The sequence below is a fragment of the Solanum verrucosum genome, unplaced genomic scaffold (genome assembly GCF_900185275.1).
Source record: "Solanum verrucosum unplaced genomic scaffold, falcon-dt-bn FXZP01000150.1, whole genome shotgun sequence".
Taxonomy (NCBI): Eukaryota; Viridiplantae; Streptophyta; class Magnoliopsida; order Solanales; family Solanaceae; genus Solanum; species Solanum verrucosum.
In genome coordinates, this window is record NW_026020371.1 from 2,483,194 (window position 1) to 2,502,954 (window position 19,761).

Consider the following 19,761-nt stretch of genomic DNA (forward strand, 5'->3'; position numbering starts at 1 on the left):
TTAAGGGTTATCTTGCATTCAGGAATTTCTAGCTGATAGAGAGGTTAGGCTATGATTTGGCATTATTGTGGTCTTGTATTTGTGGATATTAATGTAGTAGAAGCGTTAGGCTATGATCTAATATGAGAGTGACATCACAGGTGGGCTTGAGAAAACTCTGAAATCACAGGTAGGGTTGGGAAGCCTTAGGGTGATATCACATGTAGGCTTAGAAATACTTAGAGTGGGAAAAAAGGGTCAACTGTGTTAATGGCAGAGTTGACATCAGAATGAGGTAGGAAACTAGAATCAAAGTGTACTAGGTTATGGGCATTATACCCGTGATAGTAAAAACAGGTGGATAGACTCTGGATGGTATAATTTTCAGATTGCATGTTCTCTTCTATCTACTCTATATTATGTGGTAGGTTTGAGTCGACTGATTTTGTCTACCAGTATATGTTGTTTATACAGATACTACTCTTTTGCTATGCCACATGACATAGTCTAGTTGCAGAAATTCAGTAATGTTTCATAGGTGAAGACGATGATATTCGATAGCTTCTACTCCTCTTTCCTTATTGTGGGAGTTGTTCCTTATTTCTTTTATAAGTTGTACTCTTAGAAGCTCTTGTAGGTATTTAGACTAGTTCCTTGTGGGTGTTAGTATGTTTCCTTGTAAAACAACTTTGGAGGTTTAAATTAATTTGTGGCAATTTCATAACCATTTAGGGTGTTAGCTTATGACTTGTTTATTTTTCCGCATGTTAGGTTTGGGGGTTGAGGGTTCTCTTATCTAGGTGGTAGAGTATGTGCTCGCACGGCCTAGTGGATTGGGTCATGACAAAATATATTTAGAGACTCTTAAAACCAATATAAGCTAAAATAGATGTAACACTATTAAACTACCAAAAATATGAGGCCTTTATTTTTATATCATTTTTTGTTTTATCCTTTTCTATTAATTTATTTGTTGAGTTTTTTCATATGTATGTCAGGATTTTGATATATTATACAATATAATTCAAAAGATATGCAATAACTACACATTGCCTCTTAATTTTACAAGAAATTTTAACTGTAATCAACTTACAACTAATTATTTCAACTTTCAATAAAATTAATAATTCAAAATATATTATTTCGTGAATTATTTTGATAATGTCAATAGTTTTTAATTATTAATTTTATTGAAAGTTGAAATAATTAGTTGTAAGTTGATTACAGTTAAACTTTCTTGTAAAATCCAGAGGCTATGTGTAGTTATTGCTTTGTTCATTTTTTCAGTTAAAGAAAAAAGAGCTAAATAAAGTTTACAAAAATCTTTTGATTTAGCAATTGAAAGCGCAACCCTTTTTTTTTTAGGGTAAAGTGCAGCCCTTATAAAGCAGCATATTTGATTAAAATGATTAAAGAAATACACTTCTAAAAAATTAGTAATTAACTAAATTAAATGACTTGATGTCACAAACAATACAAAAAACAAATAAATAAATTATGTGATAAAGTTAAAGTTTGATGACTTTTATGTGATACAAAATTTTTGTGTGATAATTCTTAAGGTTCAATGACGTATGTGTAACAAAAAATAGAAAAGTGACTTTCGTGTGATAAACTTAAAATTGAATGACTATGACTGAAATTAGTCAATAAAATTACAAGAATTCAAAATTTCCTTAAATAATCCAATCTCAAAATTTAAGTTTTAACTAACTTTGACTCATAGAATAAAAGATCAAAAACTATATTTATGTTAACATTTTTTTCCTTCTATATATCGTCTAGTAGAGCCATAGCCTTTTTAAGCAACACATATCTTTGATTCTATCATATTCCTAAATCTTTTTCTGCCTAGTTTAACATCATGGAAAAAATGATTTTTTTACATGTTAGCAAAATTTAAGAAGGCATTTTTCATAGAATGTTGACCATGGATTTAGGAATTGAATCATCCAAAAAGGTCATGTCTATTTGGATGTTCTTGGAGTCCTACAATTGTAAAAAAAAATTATAATCAAATTTCTACTTGTTTTGAATCTTTTTTAAAGCCTTTATATTGAAACTGAGATAGCTTTTAAGATGCGCCTTTTAAAGGTTTTTCATCTTTTGTTTGAATGCTAGGTAGGGGGTTTCTTCAAAAGCACATCTCCGGTGATGAATCATCAACTCCTTAAAAGTGTTATATTGAGTCCAAAAGTTTAAGAATCTAAAAGGTTTAATTAAGTTGAGAGTTTCTTCTTCACATGAAATGATCAAAGGGGCATATTCTGAACTAATTTTAGATAGGTGTTCAACTTCAATTGAGGAAAGATATTCTGATACTAGATATTGAAAATCACTTTGTCCAACCTTTAAAAAATGCAATCCTCTACATATTTACCATTCCACCAAGTGTAAGTGTTTCCTTTAAATCCCACATCACAAATCCCACATGAATTTATGCAAAAGGTAGAATCTTCACATTCTTCTACCGTTACTAATAGTCCACCTAATTTCTCTTCCCCTGAGATAATAAGATTAGAATCTCCTCCAATAATCCAAGGTGATTCAATGTTTGTGGCTAGAAAATATAAGTTATCCCATAGTTCCTACCTTTTTCTTTTATCACATTTAGCATAACAAAAAGCTGAAATGAAATATTTGCCAGAGTCTTGATGACACAACTTCAGCGTAATCAGTTATTATGTGTCCATCAAGATTTTTCATTGTATACTAGTATCCATAAATACCCAAATCTTGTCATTAGTATTAGCAATAGTTGTTTCCATTCCTAGAACTCTTCTATATTCTGCAGATGTTTACAGTTTTGAAATGGTTCCATCAGAGCTACAATAGAGTGCTTACATTGTTTTTGTAGGCAAACGAGTCTTTGAAATGTCTATTATTTACTAATAGACCTAATATTCCAAACTAGTACCTTCATCATCATTTATAGTTTGACGGCACTATCCTCTTTTGAGTCACCCTCTTGTCTTGTATAATTTTTTGATTTTTTTTCTTTGTTTTCTGGCAGGAGCTCTTATGGAGATATGCTTCTCTAATTAGCTTGGGGAAATTCTCAAGAATGACTTCTTCATTTTTCTCATCTTTTAATACGCTCATTGCTTCCCATATTTTTGTCTATGTTACCTTGTGAGTTACTTTAGCTGTAGAGATCTCCTTATTGGTATGTTTAGACACTTGTAATACCATTGTTCCCTTTTTATTTATGAGACCATCATTCATTGCTAACAAATTTTTTTTGTCTTTGATGAGCTTGATTCTGGTGATCTGGTTGTTTTCATCTCCGTATTTTGAAGTTGGTCCATGCCCATGATGATGTTCTATGATATAATTTTCTGGTCAGTTTTTCTTCGGTTACTAATGATTCTGCTTGATTTTTCCTCTCATTTTCCTCCCAAGCTAATAGAGATGGATTCATCAAAAGAGTCTTCAAGTTCCTCTAACCTATCACCCTATTTTGAACTAGAATCTTCCCTTTTTTCCTTAGTAATAAATTTCTTGGATAGATTTCTTTGAGTCGGATTCATCCAAAGAGTCTTCTAGTTCTTCTACTCTATCACCCCATTTTGAACTAGACACTTCTTCTTTTTCCTTAGTCATGAGTTCCTGATAAGTTTAGCTTAAAGCTATCTCAGTTTCAACATAAAGGGTTTTTTAAAAAATAATTCAATACAAGTAAAAATCTAGTTGTAAAATTTATCAAAATTATAGGACTCGAAGAACATCCAAAAAGATCTGACCTTTTTGGATGGTTCAATTCCTAAATCTATGGTCATCATTCTATAAAAAATTACCTTCTTTAGTTTTACTAACATGTAAAAAATTCACTTTTTCCAAAATGAAACTAGGCAAAATAAGATTTAGGAATATGATAGAATCAAAAAATGTATTGCTTAAAAAAAGAATGTGGCTCTACAAAATGATATATTGAGGGAAAATAAATGACAATATAAACGTTATTTTTGAATTTTTATTATATGAGTCAAAGTTAGCTAAAACTTAAATTTTAAGATTGGATTATTTAAGAAAAATTTTAACTCTTGTAATTTTTATTGAGTAATTTCACACACAATCATTCATTTAATTTTGTGTTTATCCCATAAAAGTCATATTTCTATATGTTGTTTCAGAAATGCCATTTAACTTCACGGATTATCACACAAAAAATATTTTTTAAAACTTTTATATCACATAAAAATCATCTAACTCTAACTTATTCACATAAAAAGTATTTGTTTTTGTATTTTTTTTGTCACATAAATCATTTAATTTAGTTAAATACTATTTTTTAGAAGTGTATTTTTAACCAATTTATTCAAATGTGTTGCCCAATATATACTAGTTACACTTGACATTCAATTTCTAAATCACAAAACTTTTGTAGTAACAAAGTTGTAGGAAAAAGTGGACATTGACTACTTCGGACAAAGTTTGTTTACCTAAGAGGGTTGGGTTTCAAGTTGAGGTTTGAGGCGTCACAAGTCATGTATGCTAAACTCTGGTGGAGGTTCAGGATTGAAAATACTATTTGGCTAATTTCATGTGGAACAAATATTATAAGATGTAAACATCTTCTCTTGTCCAGTGGATATGCTTCAAAATAGGGAGAAAATTGAGCAATTATTATGGTGGAATGGTTTGATAATTGGACTAAGTTGGGCTTGTTAATTAATAAGACATCAAAGGTACTTACTACAAAAGTTTCTTTAGCTAACAATGAGTGTGATTATCATTTAATGAGGCATTATCTTCCTTGTAACATTGCTGAACATATGCAGCCACTTGAATTATTGTAGGCATGATGATATGGAGGATAGACCTTGGTGGAATAAAACAAGCTCAGGAAAATACACAGTGAAAAGTTGGGAGTTGTTGGAAAAGAAAGAAGAGGAATCTAATTTTTTAAGAACATTTGGGTGAAACGACTTCCATTCAGAATATCTTTCTTTACTTGTAGTGGTGTGGACTCCTAAATTCCAGGTAGATTCACTTATGGATCTATGGAATCCTACCTCTCACGTTTATTATTGTTGTGAGTTTCCAATTAAGGAGTCTATGGATCATCTGTTTCTTAAAAGTGAAGTTGAATGATGTGTTTGAAACTCTTTTACTACTGTTGATAGTATTACATGTCCATGGATTCAGGTGAGGCAGTCTTTAAAGAAGTGGTGATGAGATGCTAAGGAAATGGTAGGCAAAAGACAATCTTAATGTTGTTCCTAATGTTTCTTATGGTGTCTTTGGAAGAAAAGAAACATTGTTATTCATTGGGGCTCTTACTCTACCCTAAAGGTCATTTGTGACATTAATAGCACTCTCAAAAATCATATGAAATGGAAATTTGCTTACACATATATATCAAAGAATTTTCATCACTTGGTAGTATTGTTTGAAGTGCATAGACCTATTTTCGAATCTACCATAGTGAGATAGTGTGCACATTCTAATGGTTGGTAAAAATTTGATACAAATGAGGCCTCTAAGGGTAATCCAGGCCTCCGTGCTGCATCTTTTTGCATTAGAGATCATATTTGTATATGATTGGTTCTAAGAGGTTGAAGATTCCTAAAACTACTAACCTACGTAGCTGAAGTTGTTGCTATGAAAGAATGGTTGCAGTACTATTTCGAGAACAATTTATCAAATGTCATTATGAAGTCTGATTCATTGGCTTTGGGTCAATGGAGAGTGGGAGATTCCATGGATTATGACAATGGAGCTCAACTCCATTAAAAGATTAAGGTCCCTAATGTTAGTAAGAGTACAACACTCCTTAAAGGGGAGAAATACTCTTGCTGACTTTTTGCTAACCTAGTTTTTTTAATTTTGCAGGTTCATATGATTTACACATTTCCAGGAGGGCCCAAGTACAAAAAGAACGATAATCAATTCAGTTAAACAAAACATACCTCATTTAAAAATCAGACAAGCAAGCAATAGTATGTAAAGTTTCAAAGATCAACAATATGTGATATTTAACATATGATATTAAGTTGAATGATGATGTGTTAATTAATTTTGGTTGATTAATATACCATGCACCTTGTGAGAGTTTGAAGTGTTACATATGGCATAAAAATAAGACTCGTGAGATACAAATAGCATTCATAATCTATATCTATGCTAAAATCATAGACTTCTACAGCCAACACATGAGGTGTTACATAGAAGATTGCTGATTTTAATAGTTTTGTCCATTAAAGGGGTATATCTATTTTCGGTTGTGAACAATGTTTAGATTTTCGATGCAAAGACATATCATGTATGGTTGCATAAAAGGTGAAGTGTAATGTTTCAATTTTGGATTTTCTGTAAGGTGGTGGTATTAAATCTATTGGGATTTCATTCCATCAAAATTAAATTCAAGAGAAGAACGCTAGACACACCTGAGATTACAAACAAAGATACCAAATATGAAGCTTTAAATTAGTCAATAGATCGATTGTCTTGGTGAACTATTTTATTTGTACAACGGTTCAAAGATTAGATCTATTTTTAACAGAGTAGATTTGGAGCAGTTCAGAGAAAGATTAAAAACTTAGCTCAAGATGTGACTAGCAATATCCAATACCTGGAAAATCACGAACTTTGTTAGGATCTTTGGGATGGCGGTGGTATCAATCCTACCTGGGATTCAACCCACTGTCTTCTTGACCCGAGCAATGGATGTTGAGTTACATTGCAGGCCTGGGAATTCACATGCTAAGCTCGTTAGATCTGCTAGGATTTTACTCAGCATCTCATCAAATCAACTCTTTAATTAGGATTACTAGCTAGAAGAGGAACTTACATGATGCACCATTCGGGATGAGTGACGCAACGTAAATAGATGGTGGAAGCCGTCAAGATTGTAGAAGATGATGCGTCAATCGAATTCTTTAGGCATTCCAGCTACTTCCCTAGTTTAGAGTTATATTTATTTCCTTTTCTACCTTTTTTATTTGTTTTTGTTGATTTAGACTTGGGCTCAACACTTCGTCCTAAGTTTGTAGTTATAATTTTTAAAAAAATTAATGATATAAACGGCCCACTTGTCTGGTAATTAAAAAGGAATATATATATAGAAAAATATACCAAAATAAAGACCTCACATGCTCGGTAGTTTAATAGTATTACATCGACTTTGTTTAACTTGTATTAGAAATTTTACGAGTCTCTAAATACATTATTACTAATTACATTATTTATGAAAAGTAATATTTTATATTTTTCACTATATTATCTAACATAGCCCAAAACCAGTAAAAATAATAATTGATACACAGTAAACACAAATCAGTATATATATCTACTTAACTTTTTCTCATTCACTGAAATATTTTTTCTAAATACACCTACTTACCAATTGTTTATTATATATAGGAATAGTATTACCGTTAACAATTGTAAATATTATTTACAACAATGAATACTTCTACAATTTATGAATTTTTTTCTTATATTTACCTTATTTTAATAATTATATATGTAACACCCGAAAAATTTAAAGTTAAGACTCGAACCATTCTTAGTCTGTGAATAAGATTTTACCGAGTAATTTTAAATTTTCTTAGGTGTTCAGGTCACTAGATGTAACACCTCGAGTTTCAAAAAGAACTAAAGAGAAATTCGTTCAAGTCACCCTTTAGTTTAAGTTTTGGGTCAACCTCAAACGAACATAACTTTTAGCACATAAAGAGTTGGGTGACCAATGAGGTATCAAATCGAAGACCTTTGAGTTCTCTTTCCAACGCTGCCAAGTTTGCTAAAATCTGAGTTCAAATGAAGGAGGTATGCCCGTTTGAGTGAAGTCTCTCTGGATAAGGCCTTTTCATCCGTTTTAAGGAGAGGTATTTTGGTCTTTTCCTTACCCCACTAGCCTAACACGTTTTGTTCACCCAAATAGGGGTCTAAGCAGATGGAATCAGTTTTATTCATTCCAAAAAGAGTTAGAGGTTTTGTGAGCAAGTTCAAGAGGATAAAGGAGAAGGGTTTCAAGCGTTCTTTCAAGAACTTGAAGAATTTCGCCAAAAACTTAGTTCTTTCAAGGTATGTAAGGCTATCATAGTGTTGTACTAGTTCTTTCACGCCCTACATCTACTTTCAAATTAGTAAAAGAGTAATCTAGGGTTTTATCCTTAGATTTGAGTATTATTGAGATGAGTTGATCTTGAGTTCCTGAATTTTGAATTCGTATTCCTAATTACTAAATGGTTGTATATTGTGTATAGAGACTCTTGAGGTGATTCTTTCATGTCTATATTTCAGCATGAACTCTATGAATTGAGTATTCTTGAGATGAGTAGTATCGCTGAGTTCTGAATTCTTGAGTTCTGAGTATTGAGTTTTCTATATTCTTATTGAGATCCTTGAATTGATTCGTTCATGTATATATTTCAGCATGAACCCTATTTTGAGTTATATTTTATAGAATCTTTTAAAGCAAACATTTTTTTCTTAAACTAATTTTCTAAGAAAGTAAAAAAGATTTTTTAGAAAGAGTATTACAACATGATTAGTATGATAGTCGAGTAAGTCATCAATGTTTAAGCAGTATGGTATCTAGATATTCCATCAATGTTTATGCAGTATGACTTCCCGAGTCATCAATGATCAGATCACAATATGATTTTTAATATAGTTTTGAGAAAGAGTTTTCAAATATGAATTGAGTAAGAGTATAAGGGAATTAAGTATTCCCAAAGGTATAAGTTTTTACATTGAGAAAAGAAAAACTTTGATTTCTAAATGAGTTAATGAGTTCATACATATTTCAGAGTACTTACCACTTTTAAGAGGTTATTTTGAGTAATTACCTCAAAACAGAGAAAGGATATGTTTTATACATTTGAGCATGAGTGTATATATATATATATATATATTATTGGGAGTAGTATTGGGCACCGATATGGGGATGAGTTCAGACAACTCAAAATCCTCAAAACCATGTATGCCAACATGGGTAAAGGATCGTACTTTTTAGATGAATCCTTATTGCTTAGTGGATCCACTTAGTTGAGGCGTTTTATACCCCGACACGGTATAAAACAGTTTTGGCAGCATGAGCAAGACGTTGTATTGTAACACCCCAAAACTTTTTGAGCTAAGACTCGAACCATTCTTCATTGTGAGTAAGATTCTACCGAGGAATTTAAATTCTCTTAGGTGTCAAGGTCACTAGATATAGCACCTCGAGTTCCAAAAAGAACTGAAGAGAAATTCATTCAAGTCATCCGTAAGTTTTTTTAAGGTTTGGATCAACTTCAAAGGACCATAAATTTTAGCACATAATGATCTTTGTGGCCCATGACACTACAAGAAAAGAATGAATTACATGGGGATTTTTCTGGGGATTAGTATGAAAATCCGCAGGTAACTTATTTTTCTGCAAATTTTCATACTAATCCCCCAAAAAATTCCCATATATATAATTCACACTTTTCTTGTAGTGTGAGGTATCAAATTGAAGATCTTGGAGTCCTCTTTCCAACACCACCGAGTTTGCTATATTTCGAGTTCAGATAAGGGAGATATGACCGTTTGAGTGCAACCTCTCTAGATAGAACCTTTTCACCCGAAATAAGAAGGGGTATTTTAGTTTTTTCCTTACCCCCACTTAGTCTAAGCATGAATTACACACAATTTAGGGTCTAAACTGATTAGAATCAGTTTAATTCATCCCCAAAATGTTAGGGCTTTAGAGAGGAGGTACAAGAGGAGAAAAAGTTCAAGGTTCCAAGAGTTCATCCAAGATTTCTCCAAGAACCTAGATCTTTAAGGTATGTAAGTTCTCATAGTGCTGGGTTCGTTCACCCACACGTCAATCATGTTATTTTTATCCGTAAATTCTTTCTTGAGGTTGAATGATTTGAGTTCTTGAAGGTTCTTGAGGTTTTAGCTTCATTCTTTGTTATTGGATCCTTGTTAAGTTCTTAAGGTGAGGATCTTGCGAATGAGTGTAATTCTTGAGGGATTTCGAGTAGTTTTTCATTTTCTTGTGTTGAGTTAATGAATCAAAGGAAGTTTGGAAGGAACTAATTGATTCTAGGTGAATTAGGCCCTAAAAATCTAACAGAAAATTTGTCGGATTGTTCTGGAAAAGGGTTGGGGCGGAGCGCCCCAGATGTGCCAGGAGGGCTAGTGTAGGGCACTAGCAGTGCGCCAAAATTGACCTCTAGTAGTTGTAGGCCTGGCGCGATGCTCCACCCCTGGGCCTGGAGCATCAGGCCACCTTCTTCTCCGTTCTTAATCCGTACTAGTTCCTTTGAATCTAGCTTTCATTCCCTTCTTAATCCTAACTATTTAAACCTTCATAAATCCTTGAGATATCATGTATATCCTAATCATAACTCTTGAATTCACATTACAAATTCAAGGTAAAGTTAAGAGGAGAGTTCAAGAAAGTCTTTGAGTCAAATTTTGAATCCCTTTGAGATCAACTATCGCTTTGAGCTATGTTTTGAGGAAGTAAGTATGAGAATGAGAAGATTTGTACACATGAGTTCTATATTGTCATTTAGGCCCTTGAGTCGATTTGTTCATGTCCAAAATTCTGCATAAACTTTATGAATGGAGTGTTCTTGAGAGAAGGAGTATCTTCGAGTTCTAAGTTCTTGAGTATTGAGTTCCTAACCCTTTTGAAACTATGTTTCATAATTATGGGATTACCATATGTTATACATAGAGGTCCTTGAGTTGAGTTGGTCATGCCCATAATTTCGCATGAACCCTATGAGTTAGGCATTCTTGAGATGAGTAGTATCATTGAGTCCTTAAGTTCTTGAGTTACCGAGTTCTGAGTATTGAGTTCTATATATGGTTATTGAAACCCTTGAATTGAGTCATTCACATCCATAATTCGGCATGAACCCTATTTTGAGAAGTCTTTTACAATTATTTATAATCTTTTTAAAGACCTAAGTAAATGAGTATGAGGATGAGAAGAGTCGAGTTTCATTTTTTTAACATGTATATAAGGGAACTAAGTATTTACAAGAGTAAATGTTTTTACATTTAAAATTAGAGGAAACTTCGATTTCTAAATGAGTTCATCAGGAGTTTTGAGCACTATCTCTTTTAAGATAACCTTTTGACTAATAATCTCAAAGTTTGAGGATGAGGAAATGTTTTTAAACATATGAGCATGAGTTATATTATTGGGAGCAGTATTGAGCACCGATATGGGGACGAGTTCACACAACTCAAAGTCCTCATAAACCATGTATGCCAACATGGGTAAAGAGTCATACTTTTTAGATGATTCCTTATTGCCTTTTGAGCATAACTTAGTGAATCCACTTAGTTGATTATGTCTTATAATCTGGCAAGTATAGAACAAATCTAACAGTGTGGGCGAGACGATGTATCATCACATATCTCATCGTGATGGTTGTCAGTTAGTGAATCTCCCAAATAAGAGTTATCATTGTATTTTTATATAAAATTGAGTTATTATTGTATGTTTACATACAATTGAGTTATTATCTACTATTTTAAAAGCTTTCCATATATTGCATCTTTATTGTTGCTTTATTATTGAGTATCTTGAGTTGAGTACCTTTGAGTTGAGTATCTTGAGCCGAGTATCTTCGAGTTGAGTATCTTACCTTTGAGTTGAGTATCTTACCTTTGAGTTGAGTATCTTATCCTTGAGTTGAGTATCCTATCCTTGAGTGGAGTTTGAGTTGAGTTGAGTGAGTTTGAGAAGAGGTAAGCATATTTATTTTCTATGAGTTCAAGATTATGATTATGCTTTAGAATTCCCCTTATATACTCGTACATTCCATGTACTAACATCATTTGGCCTGCATGTTTTAATGCATATACAAGTATTCAGGGTCATCAACAGACACTCCGTTGATACCACTTGCAGTTTTATTTAACTTTGGTGAGCCTTCTTGCTTCGGGAGGGTTCCACTTTTATTTTCAGTTGTTAGGATGTCGAGGGTCTTGTCCCGATAATCCTTCTGTAATAGTAGAGGCTTCATAGATAGTTTAAAAGTCGAGGAGTCTATCATTATTCCTTTTGTTGTTGTAATATTTTGAGTTCATGAGGCATTTAACTAATACTTGTTAAATTATTTTTAAACAATTATTGTAGTTGAATTTAAGCTAAGTTTTTAAAGTTACTTTTGCATCATGAGTTTCCATTTTGCTTGACTAATGTCTTCCGCTGATTAGTGAGCCAAGCCAAGGGTTCGCTTGGGAACCAACAATGGCTTTCGAGTGCCAGTTACGTCCAGGGTGTAGGCTCGGGGAGTGACATGTATCATCACATAGCTCATAGTGATGATTGTCGGTTAGAGAATCTCCTAAATAAGAATAAAGAGTTTATTATTATATTTTTATAAATCTTGAGTTATTATTTGTTGTTTTAAAAGCTTTATATATTGCATTTTATTATCACTTCTTTCATATTGAGTTGAGTTGAGTTGAGGTGAGTGTGTCTTCCCTTTCTATCAGTTCAACTATATTTGTATGTTCAGTTTTCCCCTTACATGCTCATACATTCAATGTACTAACGCCATTCGGACTGTATCATTTTATGATGCAGATACAGGTGTTTAGGGTCATCAACAGGCGCTTTGTTGAGACCATTAGCATTCTAGCTAGCTTGAGTGAGCCTCCTTGCTTGCAGAAGGCTTCACATTTACTTCTTGTTTTGTTAAGTTGTTAGGGGTTCTGTCCTGGCACCTATCTGAGTTCTAGAGGATTCATAGATAGTTTAAGGGTCGAGGAGTCTTCATTATTTCTTTTGTTGTTGAGATGTTTTGAGGTCATGAGACAATTAACTATAACTTGTTAAATTATTTTCAGATAGTTATTGGAGTTGAGTTCAAATTGAGTTTTTAAAGTTTATTTATGCTTTGGAGTTCCCATTTTTGCTTGAGTTAGTTTTCCGCTTGTAGTAAGCCAGGATGAGGGTTCGTTTGGGGACCGGTAATGATTCTCGAGTGTCGGCCACGTCCAGGGTGTAGGCTCAGATCGTGACAATATATGACTGAATGTCTATGAGGTATGAGGTATATTTATTCAATTTTTCTTATTTCACTATACTTATTATTTATTAGATACTGAAAAAAATTATTTTTGGATCTTTTATGATATCAAACTAGTGTGTGTGCGCGCACATATATATATATATATATATATATATATATATATACCCTCCTCAAATTTCAATTATGAGATTGATGTCACAGTCCAAAATCCAAGATCACGATGACACCTACACAAACCCACCAATAGGTAAGTCAATCTTTCACCCCAAAGAATTATAAATAATAAAACGGAAGAAGTGAAAAAATAACGAAATAAGTCTTAAAATCAACTTTCATAAAAATAGATATTAAGTGTGGAAGAAACTAAAAATACATAAAACCTAGAATCATCAATACAAGAACATCTAAAATCGAATACAACTATATATATATATATATATATATATACCCTCCTCAAATTTCAATTATGAGATTGATGTCACAGTCCAAAATCCAAGATCACAATGACACCTACACAAACCCACCAATAGGTAAGTCAATCTTTCACCCCAAAGAATTATAAATAATAAAACGGAAGAAGTAAAATAATAACGAAATAAGTCTTAAAATCAACTTTCATAAAAATAGATATTAAGTGTGGAAGAAACTAAAAATACTTAAAACCTAGAATCATCAATACAAGAACATCTAAATTCGAATACAACTATTCAATACAACAAACATGTCTGAATAATCAAAATAAACATTTAATAGGATAGAAAAAGCTAGGCTTCGCTTCAAAATAGACATGTAATTGCTTTTGAAAAATATTTAAAATTAATTTTTGTTTTAATTTTTACGCAAGCCCCCACCACCACCACCACCATCCCTACCCCCTACCCCACCCCATCCCACCCCCTATCCACCCACCACCCTATCAAAAAAAGTTTTTTAAAAAATATTTTTGAAAAATATTTTAAATTTTCAATTTTTATGCTATCCATTCCCCCTATCCCCCTACCCCTACCCCAGCCATCCCCCAACCCCCACCCTATGCCAATTTTTATTTTTATTTTAAAAATAAATTGAATTTTTAAATTTTCATTTTTTTACGCTACCGGGTCATATATTATTTTTCTTAATGTACTTTTTAATAAATATTTTTCATTCACCAAATAAACATTAAAAAAATATTTCCTATTCACCAACAATGAGAAAATAAGTTAAAAAACTAATTGTTTTCCTAGAAAACATTTTCTAGGAAAATATTTTTCATGGAAAACATTTTCTGTCATGCCAAACACATCCTAAAACTGTAGCTTTTTCCTGCTTCGATTGCAAGTTAGAGTGGTGTAATTGCTCTTCTCGTTTATTTTTTTCCAAATATTGTTTAGTAATCGTATTAAGCGATGAATTTTATTTTGCTTGTTTAGATTTTTCATATTCAGTTTCTGCATTAGGAGACAAATTAAGGTTTAGTTTTCTTTGTTAATATAATGTATGAGATAATAACTTAGAGTACCAATTCGCAATTCAATATAAGCCTATAGTTTAATTAATTCTACCTGTTTGACCTCCACGTTTAAAATTTGAGTTTAGGCTTACTTAAATTCTTGCAGTTTAGGAATAATCAAATTAGGTGAAACTCCTTGCTTTGGATTTTCTTTTATTTTCTGATAATCTTCTAAGGAAAATACTTAGGTTTGGAATTTTCCAAGTCCTTGTACAAGTTTTTTTAAAATTCAATTTTTAATATCTACATTATTTATAGGGCTGATTAATCTTAGATTTTTCGCCATGTGAAACATATTTAAGGTAGAAATACCAAGTTTTTGATGGAGTGTCAAACCAAATATCTTTTTTCTTATACCTAAAAGTATTAAACGTGTGGAAATTTCAATGAAAATTACGTAACACACAAATCCCTTTCACATAGAATTTTCATATTGGAATAAATTTATTAGGAATTTTATTATTAAAAGAATAAGGAAAATGGAAAAGTTGTCTTCATATCAAATCATCAACTAAAATTCCAAAGTTTACAAAATGTGAAATTTACTAGTATTTTTCTTGTCCAAACACATGAAAAACAATCAAAACACAACAATACATTTTTCATCCAAAAAAGAGAGTAGTTCACAATATGGATTTTTCTGATAATTTGCAGCAACTGTTTTAATAGTGTAAAGCCAATTTGTTTTTCTTTTGGAACTAATGATTAGAGGAAAGTTCATTTGGCTTTTTGTGTCAACAATCAAAATATATCGCTAATAAACACTTGTGATTCTGAATAAAATAGCTCATCCTATCTCGCCTCATTCACATACAATGATTATAACTGATGCAATAAGACACTTGTTACGCGTATAATAAGTTTTTCCACATTCACATACAATGTTATCGGGGGGATGGACTCATAAGAGCCTCCGTGAATCATTCTTCTATATCAGATCACAAATAGTAGAATATTTCAGTAAATTGAATCCTCTGCATAAATTAACTCTAAATGTCAAATTTGTTAGCAATATTATAATTATTTCAACAGATTTAGTTACTTTGAGCCAAAGCAAAACATTTAACATGTGATCTTTGTACTACTTTGTCATCCAACTTGGTGACCAAGTATTGCTCTACTTGGTGCCAAAGTATTAATTTACTTGGTTACCTTCTTTGTACCAAAGTAATCTCCTAATCTTCTCTATATAAAGATCAATTGTTACTTCATTAAGCATGAAAAAAGTGAGAACATATTACCAAAGAAAAATAGAAAACACTTTTCTTTCAAACACTTTCTTTCAATAGTCTTGCTAGTTTTGTAGTATTTATATTTTGTTGATTCCTCTATCCTCTAATTAATTTAGAGAAGGCTTGCTTAATCCTGAGGAAACATTTTACACTGCTAAAATAAAGACAGTGCCTAGCATGACTCAAGTATTATATAAATATATATTACTTAAGAATATTATTGTAGTAGTATTTGTCCTAATTCTTGTATTATTATTTTGATATTATATTTTCCCCATCTATTTATATTTTCCAACAATCTAAGAAACTATGGCAGATAATATGTCTTTATACTACTAATATTATTATGATGGTGCTACAATAGCTACTACTGTTCCAGCCACTCTGTCAGAAGTTTATGGCATAGCAAACTACAAAAAGGAGTCATTCAAAGCAAAGGAATCAACACTGCAAGAAAACTTAGTACAAGACCAAATCAGTAACAACAAAAGGTATGTTCGCTACTAAACACTTGTGATTCTGAATAAAATAGCTCATCCAATCTCACCTCATTCACATACAATGATTATAACTGATGCAATAAGACACTTCTTGCGCGTATAATAAGTTTTTCCACATTCACATACAGTGTTATTGGGGGGATGGACTCATAAGACCCTCTATGAATTATTCTTCTATCTCAGATCACAAATAGTAGAATATTTCAATAAGTTGAATCCTCTACATAAATAACTCTAAATATCAAATTTACACACATCATTTAATCAATTACCTTGAGAATAATATGTGTTCACTGTCCAATTAGCCCCTCCCTGCATTACCATGACGTTGGTTTCTGAAGTATCTAAGAAGTAGCTGAGCCTGCATATGTATGTGGTTAGAATACGTGGATTAGATTAGAAAGGAAAGTGAGGTTTCTGCAAAATCATCCTACCTTTTCTCTGGTTCTTGGGGTGCCAGACTGTGCCAATGCCACTAACAGAGGTACAGCTCCTTCGTGGAGAACCATGTTGCAGAACTTGCTACTGTTAGTGCATAATTGCAACAAAGTGGCTGTTGCATTCTCCTTACCTCTTGCAGATCCGAGCCTCAACCAAAATAGGAATCCCTTCTTCCTAACCAATTGCTTTTCTTCCCACGTGAATTGTTGCGAGGTTTGATAAAACAGCAACAACCTTGTCAACCATCCCAGCAGCAGGGTCCATCAACTCTACCAGAAACATAACAGCACCAGCCTGCACGACGCGAGCCTTGTTTTCATAGTATTGACAGTTAAACAAAGTTGTTGTTGCATCATTCTTTCCCCTAGGAGTTCCATTTTCCAATAAATCCATAAGAGGTTTGAATACTCCAGCCCTCCCTATCTTCATCTTGCAATCCTCAATCGATGAAAGGCTAAAAAGTGTAGCAGCAAAGTTTATCTCCCAGAGTGGGCCATTTGTTCTTTAGAACTCTTAATAGATATCCTTTCAACATCCAGAGCAAGCATATTATTAGTAACTGCAGGTAAAGAATCATCCAACGAGGAACGGGGATGGGATAGAGATCCTTCTCTTTGGTTTATACTTGATGAAATCAAACTCTTCCTTGGGGATTTTTGTTTGAAGGGTATATCATTATGTCTTAAGTAATTTTACTTTGATGACAAGCAAATTTGAACAAAAGAATTAAAATCCGTGTCAATATTGTTCACCTCTAACACTACCTTAAAACTGTATAAGCAAATTATGTAAACTTCCTTGCTTTAGATTTTCTTTTATTTTTCTGATAATCTTCTTAGAAAACTACCAATTCTTAGGTCGTTTGGAAATTTCCAAGTCCTTGTACGAGTCCTTTTTTTATTTTTCATTCGCTTTTTATGTCCACACATTAGACTGTTGATTAATCTAGTTTTTGGTCGCGTGAGACATATTTAAGGCAAAATCACCAAGTTATTGATGGAGTGTACCTCCAAATATCCCTTTTCTTGCACCTAAAAGTATTAGTGTTGTGGAAATTTTAATGAAAGTTACTTAACACTCAAAAAGTTAATTATGAATTTTATTATCAAAAGAAGAAGGAAAGTGGAAAAGTCAAGCAAGGTATGATATTGTCTTCATAATACAAAATGTGAAATTTACTGCTTTTCTAGTCCAAACACATGACAAACCATCAAAACACAAATTAATACTTTCTTCATCCCAAAAAAAAAATAGTGGTTCATAATTTGGATTTTTCTAAAAATTTGCAACAAGTGTGTGAACTGTGTAAAACCAAATTATTTTCTTTAGGAACTAATGATTAGAGAAAATTTCATTTGGCTATTTGTTTCAACAATCAAAATATATCGCTACTAAACTCTTCTGATTCTAAATAAAATATCTCATTCAATCTCACCTCCATTCACATACAACGTTGATAAGTGATGCAATTAGACACTTGATACATGTATAATAAGCTTTTCACACTCACATACAATGTTATCGGGGGATGGACCCATGAAAGCCTCGGTAAAATCATTCTTCTATTTCAGCTCACAAATATTACACTATTTCAATAAGTTGAATCCTCTACATAAATAACTTTGAATATCAAATTTGCATGCACTATTTAATCAGTTATCTTGAAAAAAAATATGTTTTCACTGTCCAGTGTATAAATCAGCCCCTCCTTGTATTACCATGCCATTGGTTTCTCAAGTAGCTAAGAATACTTGATTTAGAATATAAAGGAATGTGTGAGGTTTCTGCAAAATCATCCTACCTTTTATCTGGCTCTTTTGGAGTGCCAGACTGTGACAATGCCACTAACGGCAATACAACTCCTTCCTGGAGAACCATGTTGCAGAACCTTCTACTGTTAGTGCATAATTGAAACAAAGTGGTTGTTGCATTCTCCTTACTTCTTGCGGAACCGAGCTCAACAACCTCAACAAGAACAAGAATCCCTCCTTCCTGATCAATTGCTTTTCTTCCCTCGTGAATGTTGCTATGTCTTTTATTTCCTCATTTAGATTGATGTTGAACTAGTTATTCATTTAAATATGTTTCAGCCTCCGCTTCAGTTTTCACATGACTTTCCAAGATATGTTATGTCAAGGGTTGGGATCACTTGTGGTTCCACGTATAGTGTCTCCGCCACGGAGTAGACCTAGTCATGAAAAAACTTGGTATCAAATCCCTACGTTAAAGTGTCCTAGGATGTTTGAAAAACCGCATCTAGTAGAGCCATTTTTATGGGTGTAAAGCGAACTACACTAATAAGGAGGAGAAGACAGGCTGTTTAGGAAATATTTCCCTTCTTTCATATTGTTGTTTGTGTGATAAAGCTTAACTCTATTTACCTCTTCTAATTTGTGTTTATGTGTTATTTCAGATCATGCCTCTACGAAGATTCATTGGTCATATGATGCAAACCAGAAGCAAAGGACGTCCCGCTAGGAAGGATGAAAACCCTCAGGTACTGCAATTTCCCGTTGGACCAAGAGATCCAAATGCACCTGTTGTGCAGCCACCTCAAGCTGATGTTACTAATGTTGAGTTTCTCAACGCCATCCATATGTCGGCTCAGGCTACGATTACTCCTGTTGACCGTCAAGGAGAAGCCCCTGCGGGATCCTCAGGTGTTCCCGACGCTTCCAGGATTCGTGATTTTTTTAGGATGAATCTATTTGAGTTCACAAGGTCAAACCTGAATGAGGATCCATATAGTTTTGGTGATGAGATTCTAAAGATCTTCCAGATGATGCATGTTGGTGATGCAGCGAGTGTTGAGTTGGTTTCTTAGAAGCTTAAGGATGTTTCAAAGATATGGTATGATCAGCGGAAGAAGAATAGGGGTGAGAATGCACCATTCCTTTATTGGAGAGTGTTTGAAGATGCCTTAATAGGGCATTTCTTTCCTCGAGAGTTAAGGGAGGCAAAGGTAAGAGAGTTCATCAACCTGAAGTAGGATTCTGTAAGTGTACAAGAGTATAGCCTTAAGTTCACTTACTTTTCATTCTATGCTCTGAAGATGGTAGTTGATATGAGGAACACGATGAGCTTATTTGTATAAATATTCTCGTAACTTTCGAGCAAGGAAGGTAAGGCAGTGA

The 19,761-nt window shown here is 33.0% G+C and overlaps 1 protein-coding gene and 1 pseudogene across 1 annotated transcript in view; one reads left to right on the top strand and one right to left on the bottom strand.

Annotated features, from left to right (window-relative positions):
* LOC125838361 (protein TONNEAU 1a-like) overlaps window positions 1–19,761 on the top strand; it is a 1,213,107-nt gene that overhangs the window by 271,069 nt on the left and 922,277 nt on the right. The gene's annotated exons all lie outside the window — the stretch shown is intronic.
* The window catches only part of LOC125838414 (U-box domain-containing protein 4-like), a 70,747-nt pseudogene continuing 67,473 nt past the window's right edge, over window positions 16,488–19,761 (bottom strand).